Below are 13859 nucleotides of genomic sequence, written 5' to 3' on the forward strand. Positions count from 1 at the left end.
GGGTTGCTTGCTCATAAATATGGTGGTTTGTCCTTTCCTATGGTTTGCGGAAAATAGCGTTGTGTTTAATAGGACTTAAGGGGAAAAAAAACTATTGTACAGCAAACTTCAATTGAATGTCTGACTTCCCTTTGTGATAATGTAGGGTAACTGGGAAATGAGCCAGTGTAAAACACATGGCTGCAACATGTTTTGGAGGTCAGTGTTGCGCACACAGATTTGGAGGCTGAGATCTGTACAAAATAGAGCTACCTCTTCCCAAAGATTGCAATAGATGTATTCCCTGCATACCTCTTCTGGGGTTACATGCCCATATATGCAGACATATGTATTTGTGCATCTAACTTGATATTTATGGAGCTGATCCAAAGTCCACTATAGAGTTTTTCACTACCTCCAATGGGCTTTGAATCCAGCTCTTTGAATACCAGCATGCACTAGCAAACTTGCCTGTATTGCTGATGGTACTTTGTACTTGTGCAGTAGATTCTTTTTAAGGAGCTGATGCAGGTTTAGAAATATTAATGATTTTAGAATCACAACAGCCCAGTGTAGTGGATCCTTATGATTTGTCATAGTTTTGCAGATGAAGTAATGAGACTGTTGCCCAAGACTCTTAAAACTGCTTCCTTCCTTTAAATCAGTCTTAACAAGCTAGAATGGTGCTCCCTGGGATACTAATGTGTGGGGTAGTCAGAGAGATGCAGGTTTAAACCCCTTCTGGGTCTAGAAGCAGGGTCTCCTGCTTCCTGGGCAAGTGCCTTAACCACTAAACTACTGGACTAAACCATAAGAGCCCTCCCTCCCCCAATATTTCTCCCTTACCCCAGCATCTAATACCTGGTAGCTGTGGTTTTTTGCCAGCTACAATTTAAAGACTTATGCTCACTCAGGGCACACATGTATAGAGCCATGTAATTGCCTAGCCCTAGTACAGACTATTGGACATGCCTAGGACACACATGGACACACTTACTTCCTTGTGTAGTGTGTCCATGTAGGATCATGATCTGTGTATAAGTGCCAAAAATGGCAGTAATGCAGCTGGGTAAGTGCCATTTGGATGCATACAATGAAATGGGATTCTTCCCAATGTGTCTGAGCCTCATTTGACCCACTGCCACTTTAATTTTCATTTGGGCCATTAACTGAGTTAGGACATAAAATATTGACACTAAAGGGAAAAAAATCACCTTTCTATCTAAGTGTAAATGATCCTGAAACAAAATACGCAGAATAAATGAATGAATTCTTAGCCAGGTTGAATTAATAATTTATTTGTGTTCCTCATGACATTATCAGTGTAATTAAATCTGTAGCCGAAGAAGTAAAACAAAGTATCGTCTGTTAAAACACTGAATCTCTCTAAAAAGCCGTTGGCAAAATACTGTTGTTTGTTATTAAGGACTATCCTACTGACATATAGGTTCACATTCTATCTTTCATTAACAAGCTGATGAGTTGCAAGTAATAAGGCAGTAAAACCCTATTGTTACTTTAAGTTATTTGTGACAAAGGCACAGAAAAAAGATTTAAACCAGCTCCCAAAAGAAACTGGCGGAAGGTCTGGCTATTTGGGGCTATCGGTTACAAATATAGTGAGTATTCATACTAGATTATTAACTTGGAGTGCACGGTCGTATAGGATGCACTGAATAGTTCCATATTGATATGAATACTGAAGTAGGAACAGTGCCATGTGGGGCATTAATAACAGGCATTAAAGTGCTACTGAGAGGCATTGATCCAGGTCTGCCAGCAGTATCCAGAAAATGTCATGTGCCTCATGCAGCAAAGCTGTTTTTAAAAAGGATATGGAAAATCATCTTTAAAAAAGGAGGGGTGTGTGTGTGTGTGTGTGTGTGTGTATAAAACAATACATAAAGCAAACAGTTATGGACAGAGCATGCTTATTCCATCAGCCCCCATGGAAAAAGCTTCTGCTATTTGGGCCTTGTAGAGGCCTACCTGGGATGCTTATATTTCATGGTACTTCCAGTGTAGGACTAAAAGTATCCCTTTAAAAATGTGTGAGTGTTCTAGTGGTGCTCACTGTGTTCTGTGTTTGTGAGAACAAAAATCTGCCACAACGGCCAAAAATCAAAGCTGCAATATGTACAGAACTAGCCCTAGCATGTTTGTGTAATGTCAGTAACCACAGTTACTTGGGAGCCAACTGTACCTCCATGGTTTCTTCATGTTATTTTTCTTGTATAAAGAGCAAGAGACAACATTTATTGACAAGACTGTGATCCTAATGTAGGAATATAGTGAAATAGAAGAGAACTGCGGAAACCAAGTGAAACTAAAAGGAAACTGCAGCTGACAGCGACAGGTGCTGCAAATAAATGGCTTCTTTAGGAAAATAAATCACAAATGCATTACAGTCAATACTATCATCCCTAAATGTATATCCTCAGGGAAATTAATGGCTGAGAAGTAGTTGCCATCTTCTCTTGGGATACCATTTCCTAGGGACCAAAAATATTCCTGGAATGGTATACTTCTTGGTTGCTTCTACAAGATGGAACACAATGAGCCTTAGTAGTGAGCTCACAAATTATTTAAAGGTATGCTGCTCTATTCTTTATACACAATAATGCTTGAATGGTTTTGCTGTGGGATAGAAGCTGACATGGATCATGAAGCCTAAAGGTGCTTACAGATGTGAGTGGGGGGCTGGGGGAAATAGTGCTTTACTTTAGGAACATGCCCAGAATAGAAATTGTGTCCAGTGTCTGTGTAGCTCACGCACTCCAGTAGGGTTTTTTGGTGCTTATTAAATCGGCTATTGGATACAAGCACCAAAAATCCCTGCTGAAGTGCACAAGCTATATCGGCACTTGGGAGTTGGGTCAAACTGACGTGATTCCTCTTCTGGTAAAGCGCTGGCTTGTTTGTTTGTTTTGTGTGTCCCCCCCATTCCTGGGTCCTCCCCCTCAACTGTTAGCACTCCAAATTTATATTCGGCGTTGTAGAACAACTGGTTGTTGTTTAGGTAACTAGACCTTTGAAAATTCAGTGTAAACTTTTCCACCAATTTTCAGTGGATGTCACATCAAAGTCATCAGTGGAAAGACGCTCTTGCTTCAAATGGGCTTTGAGGCGGTCCCTAAGTGATCGGTTTTGAGGAAGTGTCAATAGTATTTACACTCAGGTCTCTCTTTACGCGAATTCATTTTGTGCAAATTTGCTTGTATGCGACGACCTTATTTATACCAGAAACTTGCTTTATGCAAGAAATCCGATCTTATGTGAAGTTGGCTGGCAAATAGCTCCCTGCAGACTGGCAGAGTTCCAGCCTGCAGGGAGCTGGGAAGAAGTGGAAGGGAGGGAGTGAGACACAGGATGCCACATGCATGTACAGTACATGCACGTGGCCCCAATTAGTCTTGATGGCAGCTCCAGGAGGTAAGTTAGTGGGGGAGAGGGGGATTGAGGCCCCTGTAGGGAGGGAGCTGGGCAGGGCTGGGGCTGCTGTCAAGCCAGGGCATGCTTGGGGCCCAGGGCCCCAGTGGGGAGCAGAATGGAGCCTCCAGTGGCTCATCGGGGGATGGGGAGGGCCAGCTCCCTACTGCTGTGCACACTTCCAGGGGGAAGGGGTGGACACACAGGCGCAATGGGCCCTGGCTCTGATCCTGGGCCCAGTTCGGCTACTCTCCCTACCTGGTCCCAGCATCCTGCACCCCACTCCCCTGGCTACGTGCCTCCTGTGGCACAGGATTGCACCCCTTAGAGAGAAGCAGTCACAGGAGACTCATCTCCAGGGCAGCGCAGGACAAGCAGCCACCATTCCCTGCTTCCCTGCCCTGGGTGCCTCTCCAGCCTGGCAGGCATGACCCAGCGTGGCTGGGAACAGCAGGGCTGTGCAAAGAGGCTACAAGCTTCCTGTAGCACTGGGTCATGCCCACCAGACTGCGGAGGCACCTGGGGCAGGGAAGCAGTGGACAGCGGGACCACGCGGAAAAGGTGCTTGCTCCACGCTACCTTGGCGCCGTGCCCACTGCTCATGCCGCTGCTTGCAGCACGGAGCTCGCAGCCTCTCCGTACAGCATTTACTGTTTGAATTTGTCATGGTTTGAGGGGGACGGTAGAGTGAGGCTGGTACATATCCTTATTAATTACATGTAATAATGGATTCACTTTATGTGAATTCGCTTTATGTAAGGGTTTTTCTGGACTGCAACCCTCGCATAAAGAGAGACCCAAGTGTATATTGTAATAATGGCTTCTGCACTGAGCTACTGGTCCATAAGAACTACTGACCCTGTTTAGTCGTATGCGTTATTTTCTAGGGTGTGGAATGTTTAATGATTTTGTTGTATTGCCTTAATGGTAACATAATAACAATAATGATCTGCAGATAAAAGCGTTAGTTGCCAAGCATAGTGCTGTTCTGCATCTTATTATGATACAGCTGCTTCAGCCTCTGACACTACCAGAGCTATTAGAACAATTTAGTAAACGTAAACCTTGGGTTTGGGGTTGATAGATAAGATGAATTGAATTAATGCACAAATAACACACAATGAGGTGAAAAGCAAAAGCGGTTCTTAATTAGTTCAAGACGATCTAAAATATTTTGGCTCTGATATTGTTATTTGGGGGTAGGTACCATAAATAGCAACTCAGATGACCTGAAACTAATCTAATGTGGAAGAATGAATATAGGGCTGGGAACCTGGAGGTTTTACATTTTTACGGTGTCTAGCCACAGACTCACTCTGTGGTCTTGGTCAAGTCATTCTACATTTCTGTCTCAATATTCCTAGATATAAAATGGCAATCAGGTATATATCCCCACATCTTGCAGGGGCATAGTGAAGATTAAGTTAACTAATGACTCTATGGAGACTTATTTTGATTTTACCTTAAGTTTAATTATGGTTACTAGTTTCAGATGTATTTGCATCAAGACTTGGGAGTTGACTAACCTCAGATGTGCCTCTTAAATACCTTCCCTATATGAATGAAGGTAACAAAACTTGAGACCTACTGCCATAAACATGTGTTTAGAGATGCCCTCTGTGTAAAATAGCACCAACTGTTCTAAATAATATTGGTGGGGAGGTGAGGAGTTCAGGCTCATTGGGGAATGTTAGCTTGTTTCAGTGATGTGTGGCAGAAGGGAGATGCATTATCTCCTCGCAACTTCAGGTTAGGGTGACCACCTATCCTTAAGCAGCAAGACTGTCCTGGAATGGGGTCCTCAAGTCTCGGTCCTGGGCTGCACAACTCCGGGACAGCATTTGTGCCAGATTTGCAGCATCATGCAGGGATCCAAGTTTCCCCTTGTAGGCTGGCAGCATTTCAGCCTGCAAGGGGCTGCTTGAGGCTGCTGCGAAGAGGACGCAGGGGTTGCCACAGGGTAATCGGTAGCTCTCACACATGCATATGGCTGGGAAAGAGCGGGGAAATGTAGAGAGCAGCTCCCTGCAGGTAAGCCTATGGAGGGGCAGATCAACGCCCCCACAATGAAGGAGGGTGTGCGGCTAGAGCTGGAGGTGCTGCCTAGCGAGGGACCCTGAGGCTGGGGCAGGGAGTTTGACAGCCACAAGTGGCTCATCCAGGGGGCACAGGGTAAGACTGCTTCCTGCTGTGTGCCTCCCCCCACCCCCAGTGTGGGGGGGCCACAGGACAGCATGTGCCCCCCAGATTTGTGCACAGGGCAGGGGTGGGCAGCCTGCTGCAGGCTTTGTGTTCCCTGCCCTCACCCCAGGGAGTCCCATGCCTGCCAGCAACTGGGGCAGCATCAGCATGGAGTTGTGCCCCTCTGCCCCTTTACTGCGAGGTGAGCAGGAGCATGAGGCATGCAGCAGGCAGAGGGCTGTCAGGGGAAGGACAGCAGGGCGAGGAGCCTGCATCCGCCACGGCCTTGCTTGGCTCTGCTCTGCTCTGCTCCGGCTATGCTGCTGGCAGGGGTGTTGGGGAGATGGGCATGCGTCCTGCCTTTACATTTTAAAAAGGCGGTCACCCTTCATCAGTAACACATTAGCACTTTCCCAGGATTTTTCACCAGTAACCTCACTGCCATATTAAGAGCTGAGGGTGGTATCAAAAACCAGATGTGTTCAGTGGATCCTTGCTCTATGCCTGCATTTATGAAGATATAAGGATTTGGCTTGTGCATTACATTAAAGTTTTGCCTTAGAATTTTATATTTTTAGCTTTACTCATGCAAAAATCCCACTGGAATTGATCAGCTCTTCCAGAGTAAAGAGGTTATGATTGGACCTCTATAATGTTCTCTTCTTTAAAGGATTGTAAAATGTTTGTCTTTTTGCCACATTCTACTAAACTATGTCTTAATGTGCAGATGTCTTTGTGTAGATGGGCATGAATGATGGCGGGGGAAAATGACAAATTCGTGAATGAGATTTAACAGTGCACATGAACTCCATTGCTTTGCTACTCATAACCATTCAGATGGATGGGAGAGTTTTTCACATGAAGTTTGTGGGGAAACTTTCTGTGCAGTAAATAGAAACCTAGGAGAATTACGCTGGAAGGACCTCAGAAGATTAAACAGTCCAAGTCCCTGCTCATGGCAGGATCATGTCTGCCTAACCCATCCCAGATAAATGTTTGTATAATCTGCACTTGAGAAGTTTCAGTGATGGAGATTCCACATCCTCTCTAGCTATGGATACTCACGCAAGAACATGCATCTCTGGACTGGAAAGTGGAAAGTGGGGCAGCAGGAAACTACAAAGTGACTTTAGGAACTAGTTACAAGTTCAAATAATGAATAGCAAGTATTGACTCTGATGACAATTACAAGCTCACAAATCTAGGTGCTGAAATTTTGTTCATGTGTATAATGAGCAATTGTAAAACTCTGCTTACAAAAAATCACCACAGGAAGAGAGGCCTATATTTTCAAATTGTTCAGTGATTATACCTGGGGAGCATGGTCTATGGGAGAGAGCAATGTATGGAATTCAAAATAATTTTTCTTAAATGCAAAAAATTTATCAAACACATAAAACACTGCATTTTATTAAAATGAAACAAAGTTTTAAGTGCACTATGATCTCTAACACAATTATATTTACAGTTTAAGTTTTTCTGTCAATTTTTACTTGTCTCTAGGCAACCTTTACATTAATCAATAATTTCATATGTTTGGATATATATTTTTACATACTTTTAAAATAATCATACATTTGAGACATAGATTCATTTGCCTGATATTCCATTCTTTGTGATTTTTCTGCTGACTAAGCATTTTGGGCACAAATGCTGTTAAAAATAATGATAATAGGATGTTTAATAATCATTACTGCTATCATCCAACAAATCTGGCTCATTTGTTGGATGATATATCTGACAAAACTATTGTAATCTACTCACGTTTTCAAAATGAAATGCTCAAAATTTCCCAGTTGCTAACTTTATATTTAATATGTCTCTGAAATACACACGTATCATGTTCATTTGGTTTGTTGTGAAGCATGTGCTGTTTGAAAATTTAAAAATGTCATTCTTTGTTTAGCACTTGCAGATGCAAATGACTGCTCATATATCATTCTCAATTTTCCTTTGCATAATCTCCTTTCCACCTCTCTTTCTGACCTTGTAAAGTGTCTTTTATGACTACTTGGCAAAACTCTGTGTATTCCTTCTTTCAGTTCATTTCCCAAAACTGCAGACAAGCAACATCTGTGTAGTTAAAAAAAATTGTTAAATGACTTGCTAGATTATCTTTTACTTTTTATTAATGAAAAATGTATTAATATGCCATAATCTAATATATCCATTAATTATTTCATTCCCCCCATTTTTAAAAAGGAATATTTAAATGCAGTTGCCAGTCTCAAGCTGTTACTTAATGGCCATAAAGCAAAACGCTTGATTTATTTTCTATGTTAAAACTTTGTGAAACAAAAAAATGTATTATGATGGATGGCTTATTTGTACCAGCCTTAATTTCATTTAAATTAAAAGTAGCTAAAAGGTTGCATACACTGTAACGCTATTATAGTATCTGAGCTGGCTTACCATTTTAGATTGAAGCAGCTGGAAGGAGGCTGGTTCTATACAGTACAGAGCAGCACCATGCTGAGATGTCTCACTTTCTCTGCACACACCAGCTCCCAAGCGGGAAGCAGTATAGCTGTGTTTGTGCAGCCTCCTGTAAGTACAGGAAGTGGATAATCCCCACTCTCCGCCCCCCCCCCGCCCCAAGAATTTATGCTCCATTGGCTTTCAATTTTATACCAGGGCTCCAAAGTTGCTTTGGAGAATGGGACTTCAGAAAATCTTACTGACTGAATCTAGCTGGGGGATTTGGTCTCACCTGATCCTGGGCGGGGGGGAAGGGACATTTAACAACAGTGCTATATTTTTATGCAGTTAGCAGCATCCTATTTAGAAGAGGCTTTATTACTTGCAGTCATGTTGCAAGCTAGGCTTGAGACATCTGTTTAGGTCTGTACCAGAGTAAAGTATGCAGAACTTGACCATGCTATAGGCTATATGCTGCTGGTAATACACAACAGGGATGAGTATTCAGAGCAGTACTTAGCATCACCCAGTGTGTGGTTCCAGGTAGTCCCAGCAGTTGGATGCTTTTGTGAGCGCTAAACCTTGGAACAGACACAGACCCTTTTAAGGATTTTTTTCCCGTGAATATGAATAACAAGAAGCACAGGGAGATGCCATATTGTGTGCAATAACTGAGACTTCAAGGCTGTTCTGTCACTTTGAAATATCACATACACTTTATTTTAATATGTCCCTGCAGATATAGGAAAACACTCGCGCACACAAACAGCAGTTTGGGGAGAATACATTACAGGAATGTTAAAATCTGCCTGAGCTGCTAGCTACTGATGCAATTAAGCCTGTGATATTTGGTAGCTAAAGAAAATACAGGCATGACGGTAAAAAATCATGCTAATAGCTCTGTTCTGAAAGGGTATAACATCAATAATACTTGCTTTGCACATTAAGTTTTAATGTGTAGACAGGCTCTCTGTGCATGGCAGGGGGTCTGTGGAATCATCAGCAAAAGCTAATAAATGCCTGTCATATGAAGAATACATTAGTGAAAGAGCAAAGCTAAGTGAATCATTTGGTTCTCCTGTTACCATTAGTCATTCTCCATTAATGTTTTTATCTGTGATATTAGCCACTAAATATTACAAAGATTATAAAGGTTATGTCCATGATTTGCGCTGCCTCTATGCAAAGATTTCTTTCTAACTGATGGGCATGGAGAGACTTGATCCTATTCAAAGCACTATGCTATAATTGTGATCTCTTCAATATATTGCCCCACCCCCCTTAAATAGTAGAAATCCAGATGGTAAGAGAACTAATTCCATCTTATGGCTTTGGAATTAGTCAGGAAACTGTCACTTACATTAATGGGAACTGAACAGTAGTCACTGTGCTGAAAATATGCCTGTAAGTATGCTTGATAGTAAGTAGTAAAAATAGCTTATTTAGAAAGGTTTCAAGTGTAATGCACAGAAATAATAGATCTCTTTAAGACTTTAGTTTCCATTCTTGAGATCACCTGGCACTTGGCTCTTTGAAGCTCCCACATGCTGAAAAGAATTGGGAATGGACAGGACTTGGATGGAAGAACTCCAGAAAGAGTGCTTGAACAATTCCATAGAATAATAATAAGCCACTGATGAACTCCATGTTTTGATGTTTGGCTTCCTGTCTGGATGGGATGCAAGAATGTGTCCCTGATTGTCTGGGTTCATTAAATAGTCCTTAGCATCTTTTACCAGAATAAAAGTATTTAACTCCATTTGTCCTGGTTAATTTTTAGCCTGGACGATATACCAGTGTATCTGCCTACTTGAATTCTTTCTTCCAGTTCAGTTTGTTGTTCTTCCCTCACTTCCTGTTCTAAATTGTTACGTCATTCAGCATAATGTTAAAAGATGGTTGTGATCACCATTAGAGTGAAATGAGCTTTGCAAAGAAAGCCATATGTATATGTACAGTAATCTGTACATATCTGGTATCATTAAACAAGCCAGATATGTACAGAAACAGTCTGTTATCATTAAAGATAATTGATAACTCTAAACAACAAGATAAAACTATGTGGGGCAAACTCCTTTCAGGTTTAAATGTATATAGTCTTTCAGTAACAAACAACACTTCTGGCTAAGCTGACCGTATGGAAATCCTGGAAATCCAGAACATCATCCAGGAAATATGGGATGCTGCAACCCCCACTCACCTGCCCTGTGCATGCTTACAAGTTGGCAGAGCTGTGCGCCACCTGCAAGGTGCTCAGTGCTGCTCTAACTTCCAGCCAAACTGTGCCCCACACCCCGTGTTTCCAGGATACCCATTATAATTCCCAATGGCAGGCCAGGACAAGCCTGAAATTTGGGACAGTGTTGGCTAAACTGGGGCATACGATCATCCTATTTTTATCAGGAGTTGTAAGATTTACTTGTACAAATATATTCATTCTCTCTCTCTCTGTCTCATCTATATAAATTAACATTACAGCTTTCTATAGTGAAAATATATTGTGATTTTTTTTTTTTTTGGTTTGTATGGAAATGGGGGGATATTAAACTGTGCATCTTAGAGGGCACAACATTTTTACTTTCATGATCAGTCTATTTGATGTGATGTAAAGGTTTGTCAGCATGAGTTTGAGATTGCTATGTCACTCGCAACATCCATCTGTAGCATTCTACCACTGAAGCCCAGTTTCTTCCAACTCCAGAGGCTTCTGAGAAGAGGGGGGAGAGAAAAATTGTAGCTAATGCATTTTTAAAAACATTTTCAGATGACCTAAAATAGTTTTTCTATATGTCATATAACTGAGAATTTAATATCTTTGATATCTGAGGACCTAAGGCTAGAAATGAAAGGTGTGATTCTCATCGAGAAACCTCCTTTTCCCAGTTGGCCAGGTCTTCAGTTACTGGTCTAAAATGAGTCGTGTGATACTAGCCTTTGAATTTGTAATTGGCCTAGAACTAAATTTTGCCCGCATTTCATTTTAAACTAGGTGTAAGTGGTTGGGAAAGAAGAATTTCACATTATGAAAGAAAGAGCAAAACACTTCTTGCTGAATTAACTGTCATCACTAGTAATTTGTGTGGAAAAAATCGAAGCCAACCTTTTTGGATAGTACAACAAATTTTGCTGTTGTTAAGGATGTTGAAATTAAAGCCTGGGTTGATCCATGTAACAGACATGTTACAATCCAAATGTACTTCCTGGTCTGATCATACAGGGATCCTCCCAAGGGAAAAAGAACTCCTTTTTAGTTGCTACTCTTCTTCAAGTGTCCACAAGGCAGCCAGTTACTGCCAAATTTTTGTGATAAAGGCACATGTCCATTGGGAACCTTATCGTAACCACTGCATTTATTTCACACACGCCATGAAATGTATTAATAGTTCCATTAGCCTATAGTTAAACTGATCACCTAGAGGTGAAAGGGCTTTGGACAGCTGACATTACTTAAACCTCTGGACCATTTAGTTCTCTCGGTTCTGTTGTAAAGATTTCCAGAATACTTTTTTTCTTAACCATTGACAGAAGCATCAGAATGTACCCAGTCAAGTGTTGACAGCTACCGGGGAAGTTGAAGTGCCATTTAAAGAGATGATAAAGGGATCTTCAAATCTGGAAAGATTTAGATAGTTTATGGGCTTTAATAACCCTTCACTAGAAAGCGGTGTTTTCTTTTAGTTAAATGTTCTACTTAGCACGAGGAGTTTTGTGTAGCCCGTGCTTTAAAACTACCTGTATTGTAACAATTACATTTGTGGCTCAGTTGCATAAGTACCATGGAAGCTAACTGTAAACTCTGTGGACATGTAGCTATTGGCTAAGTGCAGACATTCAAAAAGCCCAAGGTCGAATCACTCTAAGTTTATTTGGTCTTTGTGTAAGCGGTGTTGCTTAAATTGGTAGTGAATAGAGTGCACATTCACCCTTTTTTGGGGGTGGAGAGCACACTAGCTGCCTGCACTGGCCAAAGTCAACAGGTTTGGTATGCTCATGCCCTCCTTCCAGCATGCCCTGCAGGCTTCCCAGGCTGCTGAAGACTGCTAAGCATTTGGGCTACCCCTCATTGGCTGCCAGGCACAGGCAAGTATGCCTCCTGCCACCTGCCACATCATGTCAGCCACAGGCACCTATCAGCTGCAGGCAGGCAGCATTGGGGGAGGTGGGGAGAGGAAGGGAAGCGTCTGTCTCCCTGCACAAACCCCGTCTTGAAGCTTCCTATGATGTACACACAGACCGAACACTGAACCCAGGAGAACCCCGTGTGAGTGGGCACAGTACCACGGAGCCTGACCAGGTGGGGGCTGCCTAGGATGCCCGTGCACAGCAACCTAATATGAATTGATACAAGATCTGGTACAGAAGTTCGATGCATTGGTCAAACCTAAATCTATTGATCTTCAATGCACATCAATCCAGGTCTATCTTAGATTGGGTTCTGCTATGCATTAACCAGTCTATGTGCACTGAACTTCTGTTCTGTTATGGATGTAGACCAGTTTTCAAGGGCTTATACCAGAAAACATGTAACATCTGTACCTGGCCTTAGGTTAGCACAGTGCTTCAGTGGTGCAGAGCAATTATAGGACACTGGTATAATAAATCTTTCAGGGTGTTGGTTTTAGATGGCAAGTCCTAGAATAATACACAATTATAGGTAATTTGTACCAGACAAAACTCAGGAGACATGACTTGGAATGCATGAACTTTCCTCTTTTTGTTACTGTATCTTTATACTGGTTATCAGGGATCCTGGTTTTGTCTGTTTAAAAATTGCAGAAGCTCTGATTAAAACCCCCAAAATCTGCAAAATCAGAAACCCCCAAATCATGCCTCCCCTCCCAAATCAGACTTATCTGCAAGAGTTGCTCTCCAAGGCTAAGAACAGACATTCAAAGAACCTGAGCCTGAATTGATTCAGTTTTTGTAGGTTAGTTTAACCTAGCCAGGCTAAACCGGTTTGTAACCAAACAGACATCCCAGAAATGCAGACACATGCCTGCAGTGGATCAAGCTAGAAGTTGGGTGGTGCTAGAGCAGCCCTCCCTTCCCTTCCAGAGTGCTGAGCTGAGGGGGGGCATGGCCCAGCCCCATAGGATGCTCTGATTAGGGAGGGGTTATACCCCTTGTTGATAGAGCATTTATCAGCTTGCTTATCAACATGTATCACCCCCATCAGAAAACAGTGCTTCTTTCTATTAGTTCAAGCTTTTCTTAAACAACTTTTTCCAAGAAAGGAACAGGAGGAAGTTATCAGCTACCTGTTGATTAACTCCGAAAAGTCCTAAGTGGACACAGTCCTGTCTGCTTTTGTCCAGTCTCCCACAGCACAAACCATAGCCAGCATGTGGTCTGCTAGCTAATGCTGAGAGGTGTCTGTATAAGGCAGAGGGGACAGGAACCTCTGCTTAGCAAGGAGTGGTGAGGGGAGGGTGGAGGAACAGGGGGAAGCCAGGCAGACACCTGCAGTCTCTGCTGGAGCTCTGTTCAGGGAGCAGAAGGGAGGGGCCAGTCCTGCAATGGAGCAGAGAGCATGCCAGGATGCTGGGGGAGTCTGATTTAAATTGAACCAGGACGGGGTCTGGGACAGACATTGCATAAACTGGCTTGCCCCAAATCACTTAAACCTGGTGTAGTATCAGACTTATCTCAGACCATTTTCAGACTGGTTTATGTGTACTGAACATATCATAGAATCATAGAAGTAGGGTCGGAAGGGACCTTGTAGATCTTCAAGTCCAACCCCCTGCCTGGGCGGGAGAAAAACTGGACTCAAATGACTCCAGCCAGGTAGGCATCAAGCCTCTTCTTAAAGACCCCCAGGGTAGGAGCCAGCACCACTTCCCTTGGCAGTT

General features: G+C 42.6%; 1 protein-coding gene and 1 long non-coding RNA gene across 4 annotated transcripts in view; one reads left to right on the plus strand and one right to left on the minus strand.

Annotated features, from left to right (window-relative positions):
- Positions 1–5984, minus strand: part of LOC109316578 — a 19285-nt gene extending 13301 nt beyond the window's left edge. Inside the window, exon 1 of the long non-coding RNA XR_002102875.1 lies at positions 5975–5984. This is a non-coding gene — a long non-coding RNA (uncharacterized LOC109316578). The remainder of the gene's footprint in view (positions 1–5974) is intronic.
- Positions 1–13859, plus strand: part of CHST11 (carbohydrate sulfotransferase 11) — a 252261-nt gene that overhangs the window by 116294 nt on the left and 122108 nt on the right. The gene's annotated exons all lie outside the window — the stretch shown is intronic.

Source organism: Crocodylus porosus, unplaced genomic scaffold, assembly GCF_001723895.1.
Source record: "Crocodylus porosus isolate Cpor-Errol unplaced genomic scaffold, CroPor_comp1, whole genome shotgun sequence".
NCBI classification, from domain to species: domain Eukaryota; kingdom Metazoa; phylum Chordata; order Crocodylia; family Crocodylidae; genus Crocodylus; species Crocodylus porosus.